The 25,011-nt window shown below is 35.3% G+C and overlaps 1 pseudogene; it reads right to left on the bottom strand.

Annotated features, from left to right (window-relative positions):
- Positions 1–24,427: 24,427 nt before the first annotated feature.
- LOC138807877 (U6 spliceosomal RNA) lies at positions 24,428–24,527 on the bottom strand (annotated as a pseudogene).
- Between the last annotated feature and the right edge of the window lie 484 nt (positions 24,528–25,011).

Below are 25,011 nucleotides of genomic sequence, written 5' to 3'. Positions count from 1 at the left end.
GGTACTGTTTTGAATGCCTCTGGTTCAGCATGTTCAGAATTTGAAAATGAGTAGTTAGTAGTTACAGGAATGTTGAAAAATACATATATTCTGTCCTCTTAACAATTAGTTTTAAAAGTTAGGAGTTTCCATAGAATTGAACTGTTTTCTGTTTTAGTATGACAATACTAAAATAATGTGTTTTTTCCAAAATAATGGCAAGTATATTCTGAAAAATTTGTATATTTTGATAACATTCAAGTTGATGACCATCTGATAAAGAAAGGGGTAATTAATACATATTAGTAGACAAATAGCGTTCATTTTTTAAAAAGGTAATCCACATCGAATATTTACTATACCAATATAGTGAAATTATATTTTATGTAGCTTATTTTTTAATTTAATTTTATTGTCAAGGTGATATATAGAAGTGGTTGCAGTAAATGTAAGGTAGTAAATATATAGCATGTTGAACTTTTTACCTCCTCCCTCATTTTTCTCATACTTTTCCTTCACCCTAATACCCCTTACAAGTTGTAATGTAAATTTCCAACAAGTCTTGTGAGTATTGCTATTGCACTGGTTGGTCTTTTGCCCTTTGTCTCGCCATTTTGTTGTTCCTCTTCTCTTGCCAAATTAAGATATATGTATATACAATACACAGGATCCCAAAATCAAATATAGTAGGGGATAAACCATAGGGGTAAACACAAAGAAAAAGAAATTACATTGTACATCAAAAACAACAACCTCAAAGAAAAACCTGTTTCCATATCTAGGAGTTTATTTTGCTCAGCATTATCTTATATGGTCATATATACATAACTATTGAGACATTTGGCTCATCTGCTAGGACTATCCTAGACATTTCCTACTTATTACAAATGAGAGAAACCATGGAATCTCTTTGTGTCTTGCTTATTTTGCTTAGTAGGGTATTTCCAAGTCTTTCCATTTCCTTATGACTTAGAAGCATAGAATTCCACCGTGTGTGTGTGTGTGTGAGTGTGTGCGTGTGTGTGTGTGTGTGTGTGTGTGTGTGTGTGTGTGTGTGTGTGTGTGTGTATACCACATTTTGTCAATTCGTTCATCAACTGAGTGGCATATTGTTTTAAAACATGATTGCATGTAAGTATCACTTAGGGTCATTCAAAAATGACAGATGCCACTTCCCCAGACATTCTAAAATCATGATTTCTATGTCAGGATTTTATGGTGGCAGGTGTTGAGATATCTGAATTAGTCTATCTATATCTTGCACTGAATTAGGCAGGAAGATATCCAATATCATATAGGATAAAAATGGTAGTGATAAAATATTCCCTTGAGAAAGACATAGGAGGTTGCCAGAAGTATGAAGTAGTTGAGATAATTTTGAAGAATTTAGAAATGCAAGCTCAGGTATGTCTCTTTAAATAATAATTATGTAAGTGGAAGGGCAAAAGAAGGGGAAGAGAAGAAAATAACTGACAGCAGATCATTGTCCCAAATTATAGTATAAAAGGCATATCTATAACTTCCAAGTTAAAAAGAGACCAATATAATACGTCGCACTTAATTTAGGTACATGCAAAATGTTTACTTGGCTTTTTCCTACTCTAATGCTCCTAAATAAATGAAGACATAAGAAAAGGTATGTGATTGCCATTATTTGAACCTGAACACTAACTGTGATGAGCCCTCTTTTTCTCACTTTGCACTTGGAAAATAGTACCTAAGTTGATGATGTTGTGGCTGATTAGAGGTAGACTAAGGAGCTTCTAATTGTACAATTATCCCAGAATAGTTTAAAGTAGTTTTTTCTCCCAAGATATCCAACTACATTTTCTGAAGTTGTGCTTTGAACACACCCTCACACATGAGCAGATTATTTGAAATTATACTTCAGCATTTCCTTGGCACATTCTACTTTGTGCCTTTGTCTTTTTTGCACATTCCTTTTGAGTTCATGGTTGCTCTATTTCCATTTCATCTTTAAAAACTGCTAAGAACATTGTTCAACTACCACTTCTTGTTTGCACATGCCCAGTCTATGTATGAAGGCACTTTGTACATGCTAAGCAATAGGGTAGTACTCACTCTCTGAGGAGAATAGTTCCACATTATAACCTTATGCTCACATTAGAGGGCGTAGAATTTAAAGCATTTTGAGACAAACAGTGATATTAGAATTGAAAGGCTCCTTAGGGACATTTTCTTGGAGCTCATTAGTTTACCCAGGAGAAATATAAATATCCACAAAACCTGGAGATTATTAGTAAGTATCAGAATTAACACTAGATCTTAGATGCTGTGTTAATACAAGTCACCATTGTATTATTGTTACATCAGAATCCTTCCCTATTGCAAATATGGATGAGAAAATGAAAGAAAGGCATTAAAAATGTCTTATCTTTTTAGGCATTTAATCCTAGTGGTGAGGGTAATGTCTGAACTCTCCCATTCAATAAACATTTAAAGTTTATAAGAGTACTTCCTACATATAAGCAGTTGTGGCATGTTGATTGACAGGGTTATTTCAGCATGGAGATATCCCTAACAAGAACTACATTTAAATAGAATATATGTCAGTTATGATATGTCAATCAGGCATTTTCTATTCTAAAGAAGAATCAATTCAAGGACTGTTCAGTAACATCAGTAACATCAGTATTACTTGTCCTACATTTATAATGAATAGGCTGATAAAATATCCAAACATATCTAAAGATATTTCAATAAAATCCCAAACTGAATGGATACATGGGTCACTCATTGAAACTGTAGACCAATTAGTCTTATCTGTGCTGTAGATCAATCTATAATCACCTGGCTAAACAAACTCTTCAAAAATATTCACAGAATTCCTCTAAGTAAAGATCATGACAGTTATATCTGTATAATTCTTCTAAGGTCAGGATAAAAGAATTTGTTCTCAATATTTTAAATCAACAGGATCTGTTGAATTCATGGATCCAGAATTTTATGGCTTCACATCCATATCTCAAAATTTTATTAATATGACTTTCACCAAAACACTGTTCTTATTGAACTTGTCTATGTCCTTTTAGTTTTCAAATCCAAATAGCATATTTCCTTCAGCATTTTCCTGACAATTTGTTCCCTCGTTTACCTCTCTAAATATGTTTTTGGTCATGGATATTTTAATGATGTCTAAAAAGACTTATCTATGCATCTGTTTAACATAAATTTTAGAACTATCAGAGAGTTTTTTCCTCTAAATCCATCATTTCCACCTGTAATCCTTATCACCAAGAATATTACTAACATGGTTGCCAGCCAGAGACGTGGGAGCACTTTAGATTTCTTCTTACCCTTCTTACTTCCGTCTGTTAGATAAGATGAATGATCAAGATTTTCTGTTTCTGTCACTAATATAATTTCTATGTACTCCTTTTTATACAACTGAAACTGGCCTGTTTCAAATACTCATCATTGGTCACTTTGTCCTAAAACAACTGCTTACATAGTATGCTTTTTCCCCATAGACTTTTCATATTGTTCTTCTCCATCACCAAATTACTGCTCCATGTAAGCACACAGAGTGAATATCTCAGACACAAATTCTAGTATCATTAATTACTCACTACAATGACTGTTGGCATTACATTTCTCATCTGTAAATGGATATAGTCTACCAGAAATATTGAAGAATGAATTTGTTGAATTCTAGAGCAAGAAAAAAGAAAAGTGAAGAGTCCTTACATTTTCCACCTTACCTTACAAATAAGAAAAGAGTCAAATTCAGTTTGTTGGTTTAAAATCACAATTTTTTTCATGCAGAAATAAAAATAAGTCATCATCAGGCTACACTGTGGTCATCATCCTCACCAAAATTATTATTAGCATCATAAGTGCTAATTATTGAAAGCCTGGTATGTGTCTATGACGTTGCTATTATTTGTCTTTTGATTAATAATTTTAATGTTACCACTGTGCATGCATCCATATTAAAATTTTGAACAAATAAAGAAACTAAAAAAAACTAAACTATATCAGATAGCTTGACTATGTGCTTTTCACAAATTATAGAATAGATTTTTGAAGCATTACAAATTCCTAACCAGTATGAATTAACTTCCTCTCTCTCCGTCACTACACACAAATATTTAAGAGTTTGAACAGAACTTTTTTCAAGTGATATACTCTAAATGTTACTACAATATCATGTGTATATCTAAAATTTCCTTTAAAGTAATAAACTCTACTTTCAAATCAAGTATTAGTTATTTTATTCTCAGGAACTTTTAGATAAAGGCTGTATATCTTTGAAATGCAAAAGGTCAAAATAGTAGCATAAAAATTTTAGAGGGAGTCTGTCTTCAGAAATACATATACATATATATCTATATATACATTATGTGCAGAAAGATATAGATTTTTAGAGATTATTTGTCATCAGAAATATGTACATATATTTAAATTTCTGTGTAGAATGATGTACATTATAGTGAAAGATACATCTTAAAACATAATTAAAATTTAAAAAATACATCAAACCAAGTGCCAGTGACACGCTTATAATTCGAGCTATTCTGGGTGCTGAGATCATAGAATTGTGTTCAAAACTAGCCCAGACAGAAAAGTACTTGTTAGAGTCTTATCCCCAATTAATCACTAAAAACAGGAATTAGCTCTGTGCTTCCAGTTGTGGAGTGCTGTCCTTGAGCATAAAAACATTGGGGACAATGCCAAAGTCTTGCAAACAACAACAACAACAAAATGTATCACATTAATTTCACAAAAGCAAATTTTAACTGCTGTGAACATTTCTTAGAAACATGAATACATGCCCCTGGAAAATGTTAAGTAAAAGTATAGAATATTTACGTCTATGTTAAAGACAAGACTATTTAGATTGTTTAAGATATTTAGGTGATGATTAGGAATTAAGAATAATGATAGTTAGGTAATAGATTGGGATTGGACTTTAATTCTAGTTTACAGTAGTAATAAAATGATATTTGTAATGATTATATAAAATTATTCTTGCTTGGTATATGAATTATAATAAGTGATAAACATTTTAAAATTATTTCCAATGCAAAGGATTATCAATTCTTTTGTACTTTCAAAACAATTAAGAAATCTATTCCAAGGCTAGTTTGCTCTAAGACTATATTTGTTTTCTAAAATTAATTTAGGAATGAGTTAAGATTTAGATAACGATGCACAGCAGAAGAGAGTGAGAGGGGATAGAATGATGGACCACATAGGAGCTGTATGTCATTGGTACTGTGTTTCAACAAACAGAAACACGTCAGAGAAGAGAAAGAGAAATATAAGGTGTCCTGAATCAAGTTTCGTTTTAATCCACCTAATAGTTTTGACTGAGAATCAGAGAACATGGGAAAATAGAAAATAAAGCATTGTGTAAACCTGTTACAATGTAAAGAAATTGTAATAGGAAGATGATAATTTCCAAAGAAATAAAAGAAAGGATAGGTAAACTCTAAAGGGAAAAAGAATGAAGAGAGAAAAGAAGCAAAATAAACCTTTATCAATAACAAACACAGGAGTTTGGAAGTGGAAAGCCAGTAGAAATATTGTAAATAACAATAAAATAACAATAAAAATTGCTAACGTGGATAGAAGATGGATCATATTTTATCATATATAATTTTGAAGTAATAGGAAATGAAAATTTAAAAGTCATAATTTAAAACACTATAGCCCAATGGTAAAACATTGCCATAGCATGTGTGAAGCAATGGTGTGATCGCCCAAACATTACAAAGTACACCCAAAGCACACACACACAAAAACCCACATTAACACACACACACACACACACACACAACACACACACATTTGGAATATTGATATTATCATATTAAACAGAGGTAATTATCACAAATAGTAAAAATATGTTAATATGAAATCATATTATTGCTCATACTATTTAAAAGTTTACTAGAAATAAAATACTCACAATATACTTAGATTCTTATAGATCAACTAAATTGAAAATTAAGAAATAGAAGACACGAGAACCTTTGCAAACAAGTTTTAAATAATAAACATTTTGAAACATGTATACTTTTATTTTGACAAAAGATTGATGTTACTGGTATTTTAACTCAAGATTTAGAATATGATAACCAGATGCTCTATATCTCGTTAGAGATGGCTATATTTCTAATCATTTCACTCTGGATACTTTTATAATAAAGGTCTCATCATTTCAAAGCCCCTCCCGAATCACAAACCCTGCTTATATTTCCCACCATAGCTAGAAAATGGAAGCCACAAATCACCATTCCCTGCTCAAACATTTTTTTAAGTCAAGTACAAATATTTCCAAAAAGTGACCAGGTAATGAAGCCTTCTTAATAAAGTATGTGCTTCTTGGAAACATAGTAAGGACAAATATGTTTAGAACTATAAGAAATTAAAATTATTTAAATTCACCAACCATATAAAAATTAAGAAAATAATTTTTAAATATTCATGTTAAATATTTTAAAAGCAAAGTATGTGTCTAAATAATTTACATTGTAAAACTCATGCAAAATTAAATTAATCCTTCGACTCTGAAAAGAGAATTACTCTAAAGAAACAAAAGAAAATAATTAAGTTCAAAATTTGAAATTTAGAAAATGAAATGAATTGCATTCTTTAGTTGACTGAAGAAACTGTAAACCCTCTGAATATCAATTTTATAATAAAAAATGCATGAACAAAGAAAGCAAAAGTACCCATTGATCAATAGCACCAGCTAAAGTATCAGTATTTCTTTTTTTGAGTGTACAAGAAAATCGATGGAGGGGATAACGTTCCTTCCATTAAAAAATGTACTCATTACCTTATGTATGTTACTGTAACCACTTTGTACATTACCTTTACAATAAAATTAAATTGAAATTAAAAATAAGCTAAATAATATACCAATTAAGAATTCTTAGAAGCCATTGGTTAAAAACTTTGTAAAAAACTGTCTTAGGAACCCAAGGAATATACTTTGATGATACTATTTAAATACTTAAACTTCAGCAGAGAAGCAAAAAGTTTATAAATGTTACAAGTAAAGTAATAAATCAGAATATATTACTATTAATAAAAATCATAAGATGAATTTATAGTGGTAGTCAAATATGTAACAAATGAGACGAATTGCCATTCGTTTGCACTTAATAAGTGAGAAAGAACTTTCTAGGTCTTTAAAAATATATATTAAGATAATGAAGAAACTATTCTGTCACATCATATGATAATCAGATAAAGATGATATTAAAACAAAGAACAGATTGTACTAAGTTGTGGGATGTTAATGTATTTACCTATTTTGGTTGTGGGTAACTGTGGGGATTTCAACTTGGAGTATTGTTCTTGCTAGGCTGGCGTCATATCAGTGGTTAATTATAGGATAGGGGTTCCCTTTCCACAAGAACATGCACCTGATCTGTCCTTTTAGCCTTCCAATAATCAATAGCATCAGAGTTGCACACCAACTTGTCTAGCTGCCTACCTTGGCTGGCCTGGATTCTGCAGTCCTTCCAATATTTGCCTCTAGATAGTGCAGGATCGTGGAAATGATCCAGTTCACCTAGCTATAGAGTGAGAAGGAAGTCCACTAAACTTTTGGCTTGGGTTCTGTACTCAAGCCTCGCCTCCTAAGTAGTTAAGAGTAAAGATGGGAGCCCCTGGTGCCAAGCAGTAGCAGTATTTTTAAAAAACTTGACATATATATGAGTTAGGCTTGTGATTACCTCAGGAAAAGAATAAAAGAGCAGTGAAGCATAAAGGACAGTCAGAACTTTAACTAGCTATTCAGAGGCTGAATCAGCTTAGCTAGCTACTCAGGAGGCTGAGATCTGAAGACCACTGTTCAAAGCCAGTCAAATCATGAAAATACATGTGATTATTTCCAAAAAATCAGAAGTGCAGCAGTGGCTCGAGTGGTAGACCACTATCCTTGTGCACAGAAGCTTAGGGATAGTGCCCAGGCACTAACAAGCTTCAGGAATGATGAATACATGCATGAACTCCTGTAAATGTGCGTGTGCATACACACGTGTGCGTGAACACACAAACACACCAATGAGTATTTCAATGCTACCTTCTTTAATTTTTTTTACCTTGTTGTACCCTATTGCCATGTATTGGTTCACAAATTAACAAAATCAGCTAAGCAGCTATTTACATACAACTGATCATGTTTCTCTAAAGTCTATTCTCTTTTTGCAAGCCTGCTTTTATATGACCCAAAAGTAAATTATTCAGGAGGGCAATTCATCTCCCTCAACTCTGGAGTATTAGATGATTGTTTAGGTTCTTCCTAGCTATATGATTTTGTGAAATTCTGCATCAAACAGCGTATTTCTTTCACGAGAAGGGAAGTCTTTGTCAAACAATTAATAGGATTTTCTCCTCCTGGCAAGCATGTATAGTTTTATTATCTTCATATATTTCATGATCTGTCTGTGTATGCCAAAGAGTGCTGTGAAAATAAAAAGACCATTCTCAGCACTTAGCATTCGTATAACATTCATATGTATGAAGGTATTTAAATATTACTGAAATTGCTTTGGAATAAATAATGTTCACCTTGACTATTTTGAGAAAGAAGAATTGGTTTCTCAGCACTTACGTAAGAACGTGAGTGAAAGAAACGAAAGGAAAGTTTGGAACAACTCAACACATACATTCAAATGAAACAAAACAACCCAAGAAAACACAAATTAATTCAGTACTTAAAAACATGCAGGAAATCTTCCTGAGTAACCAGGATTCCAGGCATAAGCTGTCTATTTTTTAAATAGTTTAGCAAATCATGTAGTTACAGAAGTTATAAATTATAATTACAACATGTGTAATAGATGTGTGTATGTATATATCAATGCATACAGACAGAAATATCTTATCATATCTTTGTATCTACAGTAGATTTATGAAATATCAACCTTTGTTGTAAAATAAAATGGAAACAAAAGTTATTAAGGAGCCAAAAAAAGGGAATTGTCACAAGTTTCTTTTTTTTTTAATTTAATTTAATTTTATTTGAGAACATACTGTACAGAGGGGCTACAATTACATGGGCAGGATAATGCATACATTTCGTACCAAGCATTGCAGCATCCTCCTTTGTTTACACTTCACCTCCCTTCCCAGCCTCCCCCCTCCCCCCAACCAATTATACCCCCCTCCCCCCCACACCGACATTGTAAAGCTGGTTTTGACATGACATTTTGTACTTCTCAATGTTGCAACAGGTCCACCTGAATCCTTAAACGACTTGTTTGTCCCCATCTCCTCCACAAGTTATACTGACATCAAATATAGTGAAAGCGGGGGTTACACTGTGGGGGAGGGACATACAAAGCAACAAAGAAATAATCTTATAAATGCGTTAGAAACACATGCATGAAAGAAACGAAAACATTAAAATACATATTTAAGGGTTCATTTTCCTAACATCACATTATCTGACCTTTTCCGCTTGACTCAGACCTATACTAGATATTGCAAATAAGGGAAACCATGGGACCTATGCTTCTTTGGGCCTGGCTTACTTCACTTAATATAATTTTTTCCAAACCTTTCCATTTCCTAACAAATGGGGAAATGTCATTCTTTCTGATGGAGGCATAGAATTCCATTGTGTATATATACCACATTTTCTTGATTCATTCATCTACTGAGAGGCATCTGGGTTGGTTCCATATCTTAGCTATGGTGAATAATACTGCAATAAACATAGTTGTGCTGGTAGCTTTAGTGTGGTCTTGTTTGTAAACATTTGGGTAAATGCCCAAAAGTGGGATTGCTGGATCATAGGGGAGATCTATGTGAAGTCTTTTTTTTTTTAAAATATTATTTTATTTTATTTGAGAACATACTGTACAGAGGGGCTACAATTACATGGGCAGGATAATGCATACATTTCTTACCAAGCATTGCAGCCTCCTCCTTTGTTTACCCTGCACATCCCTTCCCAGCCTCCCCCCTCCCCCCACCCAATTATACCCCCCTCACCCCCCACACCAACATTGTAAAGCTGGTTTTGACATGACATTTTGTACTTCTCATTGTTGCAACAGATACACCTGAATCCTTAAACGACTTGTTTGCCCCCATCTCCTCCACATGTTATACTGACATCAAATATAGTGAAAGCGGGGGTTACACTGTGGGGGAGGGACATACAAAGCAACAAAGAAATAATCTTATAAATGCATTAGAAACATATGCATGAAAGAAACGAAAACATTAAAATACATATTTAAGGGTTCATTTTCCTAACATCACATTATCTGACCTTTTCTGCTTGACTCATACCTATACTAGATATTGCAAATAAGGGAAACCATGGGACCTGTGCTTCTTTGGGCCTGGCTTACTTCACTTAATATAATTTATTCCAAGCCTTTCCATTTCCTAACAAATGGGGAAATGTCATTCTTTCTGATGGAGGCATAGAATTCCATTGTGTATATATACCACATTTTCTTAATCCATTCATCTACTGAGGGGCATCTGGGTTGGTTCCAGATCTTAGCTATGGTAAATAATGCTGCAATAAACATAGTTGTGCTGGTAGCTTTAGTGTGGTCTTGTTTGTAAACATTTGGGTAAATGCCCAAAAGTGGGATTGCTGGATCATAGGGGAGATCTATGTGAAGTCTTTTGAGGAACCTCCATACTGCTTTCCAAAGTGGTTGAACAAGTTTACATTCCCACCAACAATGAAGTAAGGTTCCTTTCTGTCCACATCCCCTCCAGCATCTGTTCTTGTTAGAGTTCTTGATTTTTGCTGTTCTAACTGGAGTGAGGTGATATCTCAGTGTTGTTTTGATTTGCATTTCTTTTATGGCTAGGGATTTTGAACATTTCTTCATGTGTCTATTGGCCATCCTTCTTTCTTCTTCAGAGAAGCTTCTCTTTAAGTCTTTCGCCCACTTATTTATTGGTCAGTTGTTTCTTTGAGGATTTGTTTTTGGGGGGTTTAATTTTTTGAGTTCCAAGTATATTTTAAATATGAGACCCTTGTCCGTTGGATGGCTAGTAAAGATCTCCTCCCAATCGTTGGGCTTTCTATTGATCTTGCTAGCTATGTCTTTTGCCCTGCAGAAGCTCTGCAACCGTATGCAATCCCATTTGTCCAACCTTTCTTTGAATTGTTGTGCTTCCGGGTCTCTATTCAGAAAATTTCGGCCTGAGCCAAGGAGACCTAGGGTTTCTCCTATTCCATCCTGTAATGTTTTCAGAGTGTCTGCTTTGAGTTCAAGGTCTTTGATCCATTTGGCGTTGATTCTGGTGCAGGGTGATATATAAAGATCTAGCTTTAGTTTTCTACATATAGTTAACCAATTTTGCCAGCACCATTTACTGAAGAGGCTGTCTTTCTTCCATTCTATTGTTTTAGCTTCCTTATCGAAGATTAGATGGCTATAGGTCTGTAGGTTCATTTCTGGGTTTTCAATTCTATTCCATTGGTCCTGAGGTCTGTTCTTATGCCAATACCAAGCTGTTTTGATTACTATGGCTTTATAGTAGAGTTTGAAATTTGGTATTGATATTCCTCCAGCAGTGTTCTTTCCGTTGAGGAGCGTTTTTGCTATTCGGGGTCTTTTATTGTTCCATATGAATTTTTGGATTGCCTCCTCTATTTCCTTGAAGAATGACGGTGGAATTTTGATAGGTATCGAGTTGAATTTGTACATAGCCTTGGGAAGTATTGCCATTTTCACGATGTTAATCTTGCCAATCCAGGAGCATGGGAGGTTTTGCCATTTTTTAAGTTCTGTGTTGATTTCCTTTTTCAAGATTTTAAAGTTTTCATCATAGAGGTCCTTCACTTCTTTGGTTAAGTTAATTCCTAGGTATTTTATTTTTTGTGGGGCTATTACAAATGGAGTTGCTTTCCTAATTTCAGCCACACTTTTCTCATTGTTGGCATATAGAAAAGCCATTGATTTTTGGGGGTTAATTTTATAACCTGCTACTTTGCCAAAGTTTTGAATCAGCTTGAGTAATTTGGGAGTGGAGTCTATGGGATTCTTTAAATACAAGATCATGTCATCTGCAAAGAGGGAGAGTTTTATTTCTTCTTTCCCTCTATGGATCCCCTTTATGTCTGCATCTTGTCTTATTGCTGTAGCTAGACATTCTAATACTAGATTGAAGAGAAGTGGATAGAGTGGGCATCCTTGTCTTGTTCCTGAGTTAAGAGGAAATGGCTTTAGTTTTTCACCATTGAGTATAATGCTGGCTGTAGGTTTGTCATATACAACCTTTATTGTATTGAGGAATGGTCCATGGATTCCTACTTTTTCCAAAACCTTCATCATAAAGGGGTGTTGGATCTTGTCAAATGCTTTTTCTGCATCTATTGAGATAACCATGTGGTTCTTATTCTTGCTCCTGTTGATGTGATGAATAATATTAATTGATTTGCATATATTGAACCAGCTTTGCATCCCTGAAATGAATCCTGTTTGATCATGGTGTATGATTTTTTGGATGAATTGTTGAAGTCGATTGGCCAAAATTTTGTTGAGAAGTTTTGCATCAATGTTCATCAAAGAAATGGGTCTATAGTTCTCTTTCTTTGATGAGTCCCTGCCTGGTTTTGGGTTGAGGGTTATGATGGCTTCATAGAATATGTTCGGTAGTGAGCTTTCTCTTTCAATTTCATTGAAGAGTTGGAGGAGTATTGGTGTGAGCTCTGCTTTGAAGGCCTTGTAAAATTCCGCTGTAAAACCATCTGGTCCTGGACTTTTCTTAGCTGGGAGGTCTCTTATTGCTGTTTCTATTTCAATGCTTGATATGGGCCTGTTAAGCTGGTTTAACTCATCTTGGTTTAGTTTTGACATGTCAATATTTGCTAGGAAAAGGTCCATTTCTGTCAAGTTCTCAAACTTATTAGCATAAAGTTTTGAGAAGTATTCCCTTATAATGTTCTGAATCTTGGTTGTTTCCGTGGTGATGTTTCCATTCTCATCTCTGAGTTTATTAATTTGGGTGTGTTCTCTCCTTTTTCTGATAAGGTTTGCTAAGGGTCTGTCAATGTTTTTAAGTTTTTCGAAGAACCAACTCTTTGTTTTGTTGATTCTTTCTATAGTTTTTTTGGATTCTAATTCATTTAATTCTGATTTAATTTTGATTATTTCTTTCCGTCTACTGGATTGGGGTTTATCTTGCTGCTCTTTTTCAAGGAGGTTTAGATGTGTCATTAAATTGTTAGTTTCCGATCTCTCCAATATGTTGATGTAGGAGCTCAGAGCTCTAAACTTGCCTCTGAGTACTGCCTTTGCTTTGTCCCAGAGGAGCTGGTAATTTGTGTGTTCATTTTTGTTGAATAGCATGAACATTTGAATTTCCTTTCTAATCTCTTCCATGACCCACTCATGATTCAGCAGTGTGTTGTTCAGCCTCCATGTGATACCGGACTTTCTTTGGTGGCTTTTGGTGTTGAGTTCTAATTTTATTCCCTTGTGGTCAGAGAGAATGCAAGGTATAACTTCAATGTTTCTGAATTTAGACAAGTTTGCTTTGTGGCCTAAAATGTGATCTATTTTAGAAAACGTTCCATGTGCTGCTGAGAAGAATGTGTATTCTGATGCTGCTGGGTGAAATGTTCGGTAAATGTCTGTTAAGTCTAGTTGATCTATGCAGCTCTTTAGATCTGCGGTTTCTCTTTTGAGTTTTTGCCGAGGTGATCTATCTAGTGGGGATAGTGGTGTGTTAAAATCCCCAACAATTAATGTCTTTGCATCTATATGGGATTTGAGGGAAAGTAGTGTTTCTTTGATAAATTTGGGTGCTCCATAGTTTGGTGAATAGATATTTAGAATTGTAATATCCTTCTGAAGGAGAGATCCTTTAATTAGTATGTAGCGAACTTCTTTATCTCTTCTCACGAATTTTAATTTGAAATCTATTTTATCTGATATTAGGATTGCAACTCGCACCTGTTTATGAGGGCTGTTTGCTTGGTAGATTTTGTTCCAGCCTTTAACATTGAAAATGTGTTTGTTTTTACGGGCAAGATGTGACTCCTGCAGGCAGCAGATAGAAGGGTCTTGTTTTTTAATCCAACTAGACAGTCTATGTCACTTAATTGGAGAGTTCAGTCCGTTAACGTTAAGAGATAGGACTGAGAGGTATTTGGGAGTTCCTGCCATGTTATCCACCTTCTTGGGGGCTGCGAAAACTGGGTTCTTCCTAAGGTTCTTGGTTTCTCAGTTTGGGTGCAGTTTCTTGGCCTTTGTTGCGTTCTTGTTGGTTTTCTATGTGTAGGACATCTTTAAGAATCTTTTGCAGGGCTGGTTTGGTGGAGATGTATTGTTTCAATTTTTCTTTGCTATGGAAGGTTTTTATTTGGCCTTCAGTTATGAAGGAGAGTTTAGCTGGGTACAGTATTCTTGGTTGATAGTTGTTTGTTTTTAGGGCATGGCATACGTCATTCCAGGCTCTTCTTGCTTTGATTGTCTCTGCTGAGAAATCTGAGGTAATTCTAATTGGTTTCCCTTTATAGGTGATTAACCTTTTCTCCTTGACAGATTTAAGCATCTTTTCCTTGGTCTGGGTTGATCCTGTGTGGATTATAATGTGACGGTGGGATGTCCTATTCTGGTCTGGTCTATTTGGGGTTCTAAAAGCTTCTTGAATCTGAATAGGCCTATCTTTTTGTATGTTTGGGAAGTTCTCTGCTAGGATCCTGTTAAACAAATTTCCTAGACCATTAATTTCTGTTTCTAGGTGCTCCTCTACATCCATTATCCTTAGATTGGGCCTTCTGATGGTGTCTTCCAGGTGTTGGATAGACCTATCATATTTCTTGTACTTGTCTTGGATGGTTGTATATTCTTTCTCTATAATATCTAGGCTGTCTTCAATCCCTGAGATTCGATCTTCTGCATGGTCTAACCTGCTGTCAAGACTCTCTACTTTGTTTTTTATCTCTTTTCCTACTAATTGGTCAGCTTTGATAGCTTCAAGTTCTTTGTTGAAGCTCTGTTTTAGGTCTTGTATGAATTTCTTTACTTCCTTAATTTGGTGTTCAGTGTTTCTTTGGACTCCCATTCCTTCTGTTGGGTTCCATTCAGCATTCGCTTTGTGGTCTTCCTGACTTCCTTCAGCTCTTTGTTAATGGATTCCATGAATGCCTTTAGTGATCTTTGTGTATTCTCTACCTGGTCTCTCAATTCCTGAATTACTCTTTGATTAGCTTCCTCCTGTCTGTGGGATTCCTGCAGTTCTCTTTCTTCCCGTTCGTGGGATTCCTGCAGTTCTCTTTGAGTGTTCTCTGCCTGCTCACGCCATTCCTCCCTTTCTCTTTGAGTATTCTCAAGTTGTTCACACAAATCCTGTATCAGTTTTTGAGTAGCTTCCTCACGCTTATGATATTCCTGTATAAACTTCTGGGATGCCTCCTCTCTCTCCCTATCATGCTCATACAGAGTCCTTTGTACATTGTCAAACTTCTCATTTATCATGTTTGCTAGTAGTGTTTGTAGAGCTATTTGGGAACTCTCCTCTGGATTATTCTTTATCTGTTCTAATCCCTGATTATGAAGATTGGGAATTGAGATACCCGAATTTGCCATTTTTCTTGTGTTTTTCCATCTCACTCTGCCCATTTGAGATGAAGATAGCAACAGTTTTGTGCTAGAACACTATCTTAAGGCAACCATCAACCAAAGTTTGCGTTTGTACAGTGAATAGTCTACATATACAATCTAGTTCAACAGATACATCTATTCAACATCAAACAACTATATGTTAAAGTACTTCGAACCGCTGAAAAGAATTTGGAAAACCAGAAATTATTAGGATTAGGGAGAGATGTGGGTAAAAAAATAGGAATAGATTGGTGTGGGGAGGCACAGGGAGAGTTAACTATGTCCTAATCACAATGCAGGAAATGGGTTGGGTAGGATGCAAGTAGAGAGAGAGAGAAAAAGAAGAGACGGAAAGGGGAATGAAAAGAGACCAGAAAAAAATAGAAACGTGAAAATTAATGTATTTAGAGAGGAATGTGAATATGTTGAGAGAAGGGGAGGGACATAGAGGAGATGTGAAAAACTTTAAGGATGGGAAAGGGAGAAGAAAAGATCAGAAGTTCAGTAGAGTTAGACAAAAAACAAAAAGATAATTAAGAAAGAAAGAAAAAGAGAAAGAAGACAAGAAAAGAAAGGAAAACGCTCATTCACATATTCTTAAAATAAAAATTATAAGATGAGAAAAAAATGTTACTGGAAAACAATTATTTTTTCAGAAGAGGCAAAAATTAAAGATTAGTAAAAGTTTTAGAAGGGAAAAAATTTATACATACATATATCTATATATATATAACAAAAAACAAACATAAAAAGAAAAGAAGAAGAAAAAAGAAAGAAAAAAAAAAGAAAAAAAAAGAAAAAAAAAGAAAAAAAAGTCTTTTGAATTTTTTTTTGGGGGGGAGGGGTGGGAAGAATCCTGTATCTCCCTTTTGTCTGTAACCAGTTTCTTGTTGGAGTCTCTGGTCAGCTTGAGGTCCTGTGGCTTGATTGGTTTCTTAAGTCGGTTTGTTGGAAGAGGCAGAATAATGCTCTGCTTTACCCAAGATTTTGAGATCCCCCTCCCAGGTTAGTTTTCTGGGATGGTGATCTGCTTTGAGAATCACAAAAGAGGGGGATGTGGTGATGAGGCTAGGTTCTGGGTAGAGTTGAGGCCTTTCAACAAACAGTAGCTTTTCCCTGGGGCTATTTTGTGATAAAGCTCACAGCGCCCAGCCTGGAGCCATTCTCAGGGTTTCTGTTTTTCAATTGATTGTGGTGGCTGCTAGAGGGAGGGGCAGCCTCTGGCTCTGGTTACCCAGTGAGGCAAGCCACTCCAATGGCTGGCGCCTGAGCTGGGTGACTTTTCCCTGGATGGAGCTGAGTCTGGCAGGTCACTTCGCCGTTAAGTTCTTGTGACCTGCTAAATGACTCCTTTTATTCCAAGGCCTGAGTTGGAGGTAGCAGCTCCTCCGAGCTTTGTAGGTACCCAAGATGGAGATATCCGGTGCTGGGGGGGGGAGGGGTGGCCTTCCCTCCTCTGCTCCCTGAGAAGGAGTGAGGACGTCGGGCTTGTACTCACACTGAGTCTTGGATCCTGGGTCGTCTCTGGTCTGCAAACAGCAGGATGAAGATGTCCGCTCCTTGTTGGTTCTTGTTGGTGTTGAGTAGAATCTGCTCGTCCGCTGCGTCTGGCTCCTTCGTCCCGGACTCTCTGTGTCTCAGGTATGACCCCGCGGCGGTGGTCGCCGCCGTGACCCTGCCGCCGCAGCGGCAGCTGATGTGTTTCCTTGGCTTCCCCTCTCTTGACTAACTCTCTGTCCTGTGATGGCACACTTGGTGTGATTCTCTGGCTTGGGACTGTTCACTGGAACTCTAAAACTGCTTTCTATGCAAGAGCTTGTTCAGATTCCAGCTTCTCCTCCGCCATCTTCCCGGAACTCTACTCTATTGTCATGTCTCTCATTCCCACATTAGAAAAGTACATAGAAGGTTCTCAGTAAATTATGTGTATAATCATGAAAAAAATGTATTGAAAGAATATGGGCCCAGTGTGGTTTTAGCTTATTGAGACCTGTAGGGGGTAGTGTGTTTTTGAGGCCTTGCAAAACGTTGTGATGGAGATGAAAGGAGGGATGTGCTTATTCTTGAAAAATTGTCTGGAGGATTGCTCCCAGAAAGATAGTGACGAATTCTTCCAAAAGATATAGCAAAATCACTTCCACAACCATGTTCACTGCTGCACTATTTACCGTAGCCATGTTATGAAAACAGCCCAGATGTCTTACGGTAGAAGGATGTTTGGAGAAAGTGGGGCACATATACACAGTTGGATTGCACCCATCCATTATGAAGACTGTTACATAATTTGCAAAGAAATAGATAGATCTAAAAATATGTTAAGTGAACTAAGTCAGAGCCAGACACACAGAGGACCCATGTTCGGTCGCGTATTTGGAACATAGGATTTTATGCAAGTTTACACAACAGTATTAACCAAAGCATGCTCTTTGCAGATGAGTATTTAAAAGGTGTAATTTCTTATAAATTTGAACTTTTATTCCAACAAAATGAATACCAAGAAACTATCATTTGGAAGATATGAGCGGAAGTCAAAGGGAAGGAATAAAGAGAGTTTTGGATGAAGAGAGGGAAGGTATAATATTCAATGCAGAAACTAGAAGAAATGAAAGTGGGGTGAGGTTTGGAAGGGTATTGGAAAGTTATGTAAAGATCCATTGTACTTATAAACTGATTTGTTGAATGGAAATTCCTTCATACAACTATTTAATAAAAATATAATTAAAAACAATGGAGACGGGGCTGGGAAAGTGGCTCAGTGGTAGAGAACTTGCCTTGCAGGCCTGAGGCCCTGGGTTCGATTCCTTAGCACCACATAAGCAAAAATAAAAAGCCATAAATGGCGCTGTGTTTCAAGTGGTAGAGAGCTAGCCTTGAGCTGAACAGCTGAAGGACATCACCCATGCCCAGTGTTCAGGCTCCACGACTGGACCCCCCCAAAAAAAAAACAATGGAGACATCTGAACCTTAAACTGTGTTCTCTTAGATCATGAATCAAAATAATAGTTTCCTTCTCAGAAATTTTCTTTGTAGTTATTTTCCTCAAAATGACAGAAAAGTGACCAACAAAATGAATGTCAATACATCACATTGCATATCCTAAAGAGAAACAATATAAAAATCACAGTAAAAATGTTAGAATTCATCACATGATTAAATAACAGGTAGAAAGGATCAAATGCTGATTGTTTTTCCAAGTACGTTACCTATGGTATCTAATTTAATCCTCACAATAATCCCATAAAGTAGAACTACTTCTATTTCTAATTCTCAGATGATGATATTGAGGTCTTCAGAGTTGGAATTACTAGTACAACATTTCACAAATGGTAAATCTTAGCCTGCGGCCCATTCCCACCGTATCAAATAACTTCATTCTATTTTGTGACTAAAATACCAGCACTTAGTTCACTAATTCTAGGAAAATTTCCCAGAATTATTGTCCACACTCTAATAATATTTCACTTTATCTTTGTTAGAAAATAGGAAACTAAGCGGGATGTCGGTGGCTATACCTGTAATCTTAGCTACTCAGGAGGCTGAGATCTGAGGAACGCTGTTCAAAGCCAGCCCAGTCAGGAAAGTCCGAGAGATTCTTATCTATAATAAACCGCTAATAAACCAGAAGTGGCACTGTAGCTCAAGCGGTACAGTGCTTGACTTGAGCGGAAGAGTGCAGGGACAGTACCCAAGCCCAGAGTTCAAGTGCCAAGACCAACTAAAAAAAAAAAGGAAATAGGTAACTGCAATATGAAAACTCCAAGTTCATAATCAATTTATACCTCCCTGGTTAAAGGAACTGCTAAACTATAACATTCTTGATTTCTAGCTCAAAATTGTAGAAATTATATTCTATCCCATGACAACACTGCATCACAGTCATACTGAAAGAATAATCTCCCCAATTCCTGATGGAAACAGATTGCAGGTCTTATAGACCAATCATTTCCACATTGTAGCTCACATAAGTTGTTTACCATTAGAGGTATCTTGATTGCTTTTTATACCCAACATTTTGAGAGAAATGTATTACTTTAAAATGTTATTAAAGCAAGACTGATATAAAAATCACCTTTGACCCCAGATAAATATTTACCTTTCATATACCCAAAAATGCAGTCTTACCTATCATTAATGTTAGGAACGAGAGGTTAAAAATCATGGACACCTAGACCTAAGCATGAATTAAAGACTCTCCAACTTGTGAATACAATTGGTTTAAAAAGACATGAATACTACTGCATGTTTTTCAAAATTTCTTGTGATATTGAAGATTCAATGATAAAATATTAACACTTGAAAATAACTCATTTTCTTGGGAGTAGAACAGAAAACACAAGATTAATCCATCATTTTCAAATACCTTTATTTTTCTACAAATTCACTCTTATAATTATCAAGATTATAAAACTAACTGAAGTACAGAGCCACAAAGGAAATAATTTAACTGCATCATCTACATTCAAAAAACTGTTACTGGGGCTGGGAATGTGGCTCAGTGGTAGAGTGCTTGCCTTGCATGCATGAGGCCCTAGGTTCTATTCCTCAGCACCACATAAGCAAAAAGGAAAAAGCCGGAAGTGGTGCTGTGGCTCAAGCTGTAGAGCACTAGCCTTGAGCTGAAGAGCTGAGGGACAGTGCCCAGGCCCAGAGTTCAAGGCCCCACGACCGGACCCCCAAAAAAGAAAAAAAAAACTGTTACTAGAAAACAAAGTTATTCTAATAATTAGCTTACCAAATTCACTTATATCCTTTTATTCTATTTCATAATATTTCATAATATTCTATTGCATAAAAAGCCTATATACCCACTTACATCTTCAGATCTTAATATTTATTTCAGAAATGTCTATAGCTCTATAGTCAATGAACTGAAATAATACTAAAAATATTTAAAGGCTTTTCAGAAATTGCAAGACGCTCTCGGGGTTGTTATTTATATTGGAAAAGATATTCGAAAAGCCTTATTTGTTAAAGTTGTGATAGTTACTTTCACAAAAGAGCCATTAGTGAGGATCCCATTGCATGTACAAAAGAACTTCAAATGCATCCATAATCTGGAGGTGACACATGCTTTTTGTTTGTTTGTTTTGAAAGGTATATCTAGCAAGCATATCCACAATACTGGTTTTCAGTCAATATGATGGGATATTCAAACCTAATAAATACAGGGTTGATTATCTTAGTGAGAATAGATATAATGTTACAAAGAAAGTTATTTTCAACAGAAATCCAGAAAGAGTTTATTCACCTTGTGTTTCACGGGAATAACCAGAGAGTAATACCTGTTTGGTCAAGTCAGTCAAACTCACTCCAAGAGTATATCTTAAAAGTATAACCAATTTAAGAGGTCAAATACATATTTTGTACTGACAGTCATCTTACAGCAATAACTTACTACCTAATTATATCTGTATCTTCTTACCTAACATATAATAAGAGCTGAAAGTGGTCTCTTTTATCTAACTTAATGTTGTATATGCTTTGATTATGATGATGTTATTATTTGACAAATAAAATGTACAGAAGGGTGGCTCCACAGAAATGACATGACAGAACACTGATAAATAAAAACATTGCAACACAGTTAGCTCTTTTGAGCCTCACCTTGTCCACACTGGCAAGCAACATTGCAACAGCACACGCACACATATACACATACACACATGTGTGCACATGTACACACATATACTTGCATGCTAAATTCAGGGTTTAGTACAAAAAAGTACAAATAAAATTTTAGTGATTAGGACAAATGTTAATTTGCCTTATTACAAAATAATACACAATCCAGTCACCATGGGTGTCACATTTTACTTGCCTCGCCACATGTGACCACTTAATTTATTTTAATTAATTAATGAATTCATTTGTTTGGTGCTAATACTAGGCTTGAACTCATGGCCTGGCTCTGTCCCAGAATTTGTTGTTTTTTTGTTGTAGTTTTCTCAAGCCTAGAATTTTACTGCTTGTCCCACAGCTCCATTTCTAGCTTTTGCTGGTTACTTTCAAATCAGAATTTAATGGACTTTTTTTTTGCTTGGTTTGGTTTCAAACCACAATCCTCAGATTTCATCTTTCTGATTAGCTAGGATAAACACATGAGCCACAAGTGTGGCTTCTAGTTTTTCCTCTATAGCTATCTAATACACATATTAGATAGTAATTTAAAACTTAGAGTATAGAAGCAAGTTGTACAGTGATGATATTGTCTTGTCAGAAATTTAAGCTAGTAAATTTCTTCTTAAAACCATAAACAAAAATACCATGGTATAATATAAGAGAACTCACTATTGAACATATGAGCTTTAAGAGCTTTCTAATAGATCCATTATTTGTTACCCAACATTAGAAAAACTATATAATGCAGTAGTAAAATAGAAGTCCTTTGTAGGAATACTTAATTACCTTGTTTTTAAAGATACTTGTTTTCATCCAAAAAAGTAGGCCTGTCTATTGTCTTCATGTGATTTTGATGATTGAAGGTGCTTAATGAGAAGTCAAAGTGTATTACTAATCCTTTGCTATCAATTAAATCTCACCTTTTCTTCTTGGAACTTATAATTATTAAAGAAATAGTTCAGAATCAGCAAGCAATAGTTCAGATTCACACTTCCAGTGCAAGTGGATCACCAGTAATTAATCCTTGATACCATTTTCCACAAAGTTTTGTCACAGATACAATCGGTCTGCCTTCTCTAGCTGCTTTCCTAGCCTGGACCTATTCCTTCACTCTACAGGAAAAGTGTGATTCAACTGATTTCAGTCAGATCTGTTACTAGAATTATCAAGGATTTAGATTTTTGTCTATAATTTGGTCAAAGCTATGTCTCTTTATGTAGGCTAATAAAAATGTATTTACTAATTTCAAGTAAATTCATAAATTCCATTTCCACCTCTTTTAAAAAATAAAATTGTTTGCTCTATAAATTGATCAGAGGCATGGATTTTTGGCTAGCTAGGTCATTGTACATCTGTCTCTCTCTTCCTCTCTCCCTTTCATGGTTCTCATAGATAATGTGACTGCTCCATAATTATCCTAATTTATTTTGCTTTTATATTTTTGGTTGCCATTTCTGCTCTGCCATTTCCCAAATCATTTACATAGAAGGCATTATTTCATATTTTCTCATTCCTATAATAAGCTGCACATGAAGACACCACTGGTCCCATTTTCAGTCTGTACCTTTGAATATGGAGGAAAACCTTTCCTTTGCTCTCTATGAATTCCCTACTCTCCAGTTAGAATAATTTCCAATAGTAAAATTGGAAAAAGAGAAAGAAAATCATGGTGAAATAACAGATGTAGAAAATTCACTGGATTTTTCTGACCAGTTCAACCAATGTGAACTATTCGGGAATACATGTGCACCCCATTCCCACTGGTACTCACTGTCTCTGGTTAGGCAATTCTGATGAAGACAAGGAACAAGATGAAAAAGTGAGGAATGATATCATTTGCAAAAAAATGGAGAAGTATTAAAGCAAATTTTTGTTTGGGCTGCTGAAAATAATTGGCTTACTACAGTGCAGACACTGCTTTCCTAAAAGGCCACTCATGTGAATACTAGGGATGATGATGAGTATACCTCTCTTCATCGGGAAGCCTCCAGTGGGCACTTAGACATGGTCCATGAGTTGGTGGCTCAAGGCATATATTCATGCAATTACTGTGAATGGCTAGACACCCCTGCACAGTGCTTATATGTTGAATAATACCAGAGTGGCTGCTTCCTTAGTTCACATTGAGGCAGATAGCATTTCCCAAACTAAAGTCCTCTTGACTCCCTTGCATCTTGCTGCTTGGAATAGAAATATCAAAGATATGCTGGATTGCCTTCTATTGAAGCATTATATCAAACCAGGTCTGAAGAACAACTTGGAAGAAACTGCATTTAATATTGCCAAAAGGATAAATAAGTATCACTACCTCTTTTAAATTGTGGAAGGCTGTAAAAATTGTTCTCCTAACTCATAATGGTTTGGTTAAGATTCTTAAATTTCAAAAATGCCAATCCATCTTTGTGTCTGTACAAAATATTTTCACAATACAAAGCAACAGCAATATCTTACTTTAAAAATTCATGGATTCCATAGTATTCTTCAAGTGAATTGCCTGACTTTGATGTCAAAATGTATTCAAGAGTTGTTTGTATACATCTATAATGATTTCTGCAGGGTTTGTGATTTTTAAACCAGAAATCACTTTAACTTATCTGTTGAAATGAGTAGTACAGAAACTAAAAATATTTCTGGTGCTTGTATGAAAAAAGTATATTTTAAAATACTCTGTATTTTGTTTGTATAATGTCCATAATCTATTTAATTCTCTCCTAGATATAATACTTTGAATTATACATTGTTTTATAATATATAGGTTCGTTAATAAATGTGTTATTTCAGATAGCATTCCATATAGAAAAAGTTTAAGATTCCTTTTTTTTCCCTAGGTCCTTATATTATTTTATTTCTTTGGGATAAAATGACAATGTTATCCAATTTCAAATGTTTTGTAAAGATTATGCTATGTAAAGGCCATTCTAAGGTGAGGATTTAACACACTGATGTCAAACTAACTTTCAGTTCAATGAATTACATATATTGTTATATTTGCCTTTTTAAATTTTTTATTGTGAAAATACTGTACAGAGGGGTTACAATTACATGGGCAAGATAATGAGTACATTTTTTATCAAGCATTGTAGCCTCCTCCTGTATTTACCCTTCCCATCCATTCCCATCCTTCCCCTGCTTCCCCACTCAATCCTCCCTGCTACCCCTCCACCCGCACAAAGTTGTAAAGTTCATTTTTCGACATAACGACTTGTATTTTTGTAATCAATTTTTAATAACTGTTTTTCATTTCTTGCATCTCAAGAATGAAAAATATGGAATATTTCACAAATTTTAATATCATCCTTGTGCAAGTGCCATGATAATCTCTATATTGTAGTAATTTGGGTAAACGTCCTGCTGAAGCATGTAGTATCCTGTAAATTTAAGTAGTTATTGAAGCAATCTTTATACAGGCATATATCCTTGGTTGACTGTTTGTAACTAGGAACCCTTATTGTTCCTAAAAATGTTATTGATCTCACTTCTCTAAAATTCTGTGTATATTGGGAAAAGCTAATATTGTTTGGTCGATTGCTCACATTTGCAATTTTTTTGTCAATGACTATTGTAAGTCTTTTTCATTTTAAATTTGATCATACTTTGAAGCCTTTATAGCTAGGTCCAAAGGTGATTGTTTTTCAAGTACTTATTTATAAACTGAGTTAGCTTTGTGGAGGTAATGGATTCAAAGTAAGCCTTGCTTAAGAGCTACTTCTAAACTTCTGCAGCTTAAAAATTCCTAAATGATGTCTTACTGGTATAAATGTCTACCTGACCCTTTACTCTTCTTCCCTGTAGCAACAGACCAACCAGAATATCTTACCCTGACAGCATAGATTTTCTTATTGGA

This window comes from Dipodomys merriami, unplaced genomic scaffold (genome assembly GCF_024711535.1).
Source record: "Dipodomys merriami isolate MVZ:Mamm:240054 unplaced genomic scaffold, mDipMer1.0.p SCAF_439, whole genome shotgun sequence".
In the NCBI taxonomy this organism is placed as follows: Eukaryota; Metazoa; Chordata; class Mammalia; order Rodentia; family Heteromyidae; genus Dipodomys; species Dipodomys merriami.
The sequence above is the reverse complement of the archived record's forward strand: the minus strand, read 5'-3'. Positions and strand labels throughout refer to the sequence as shown.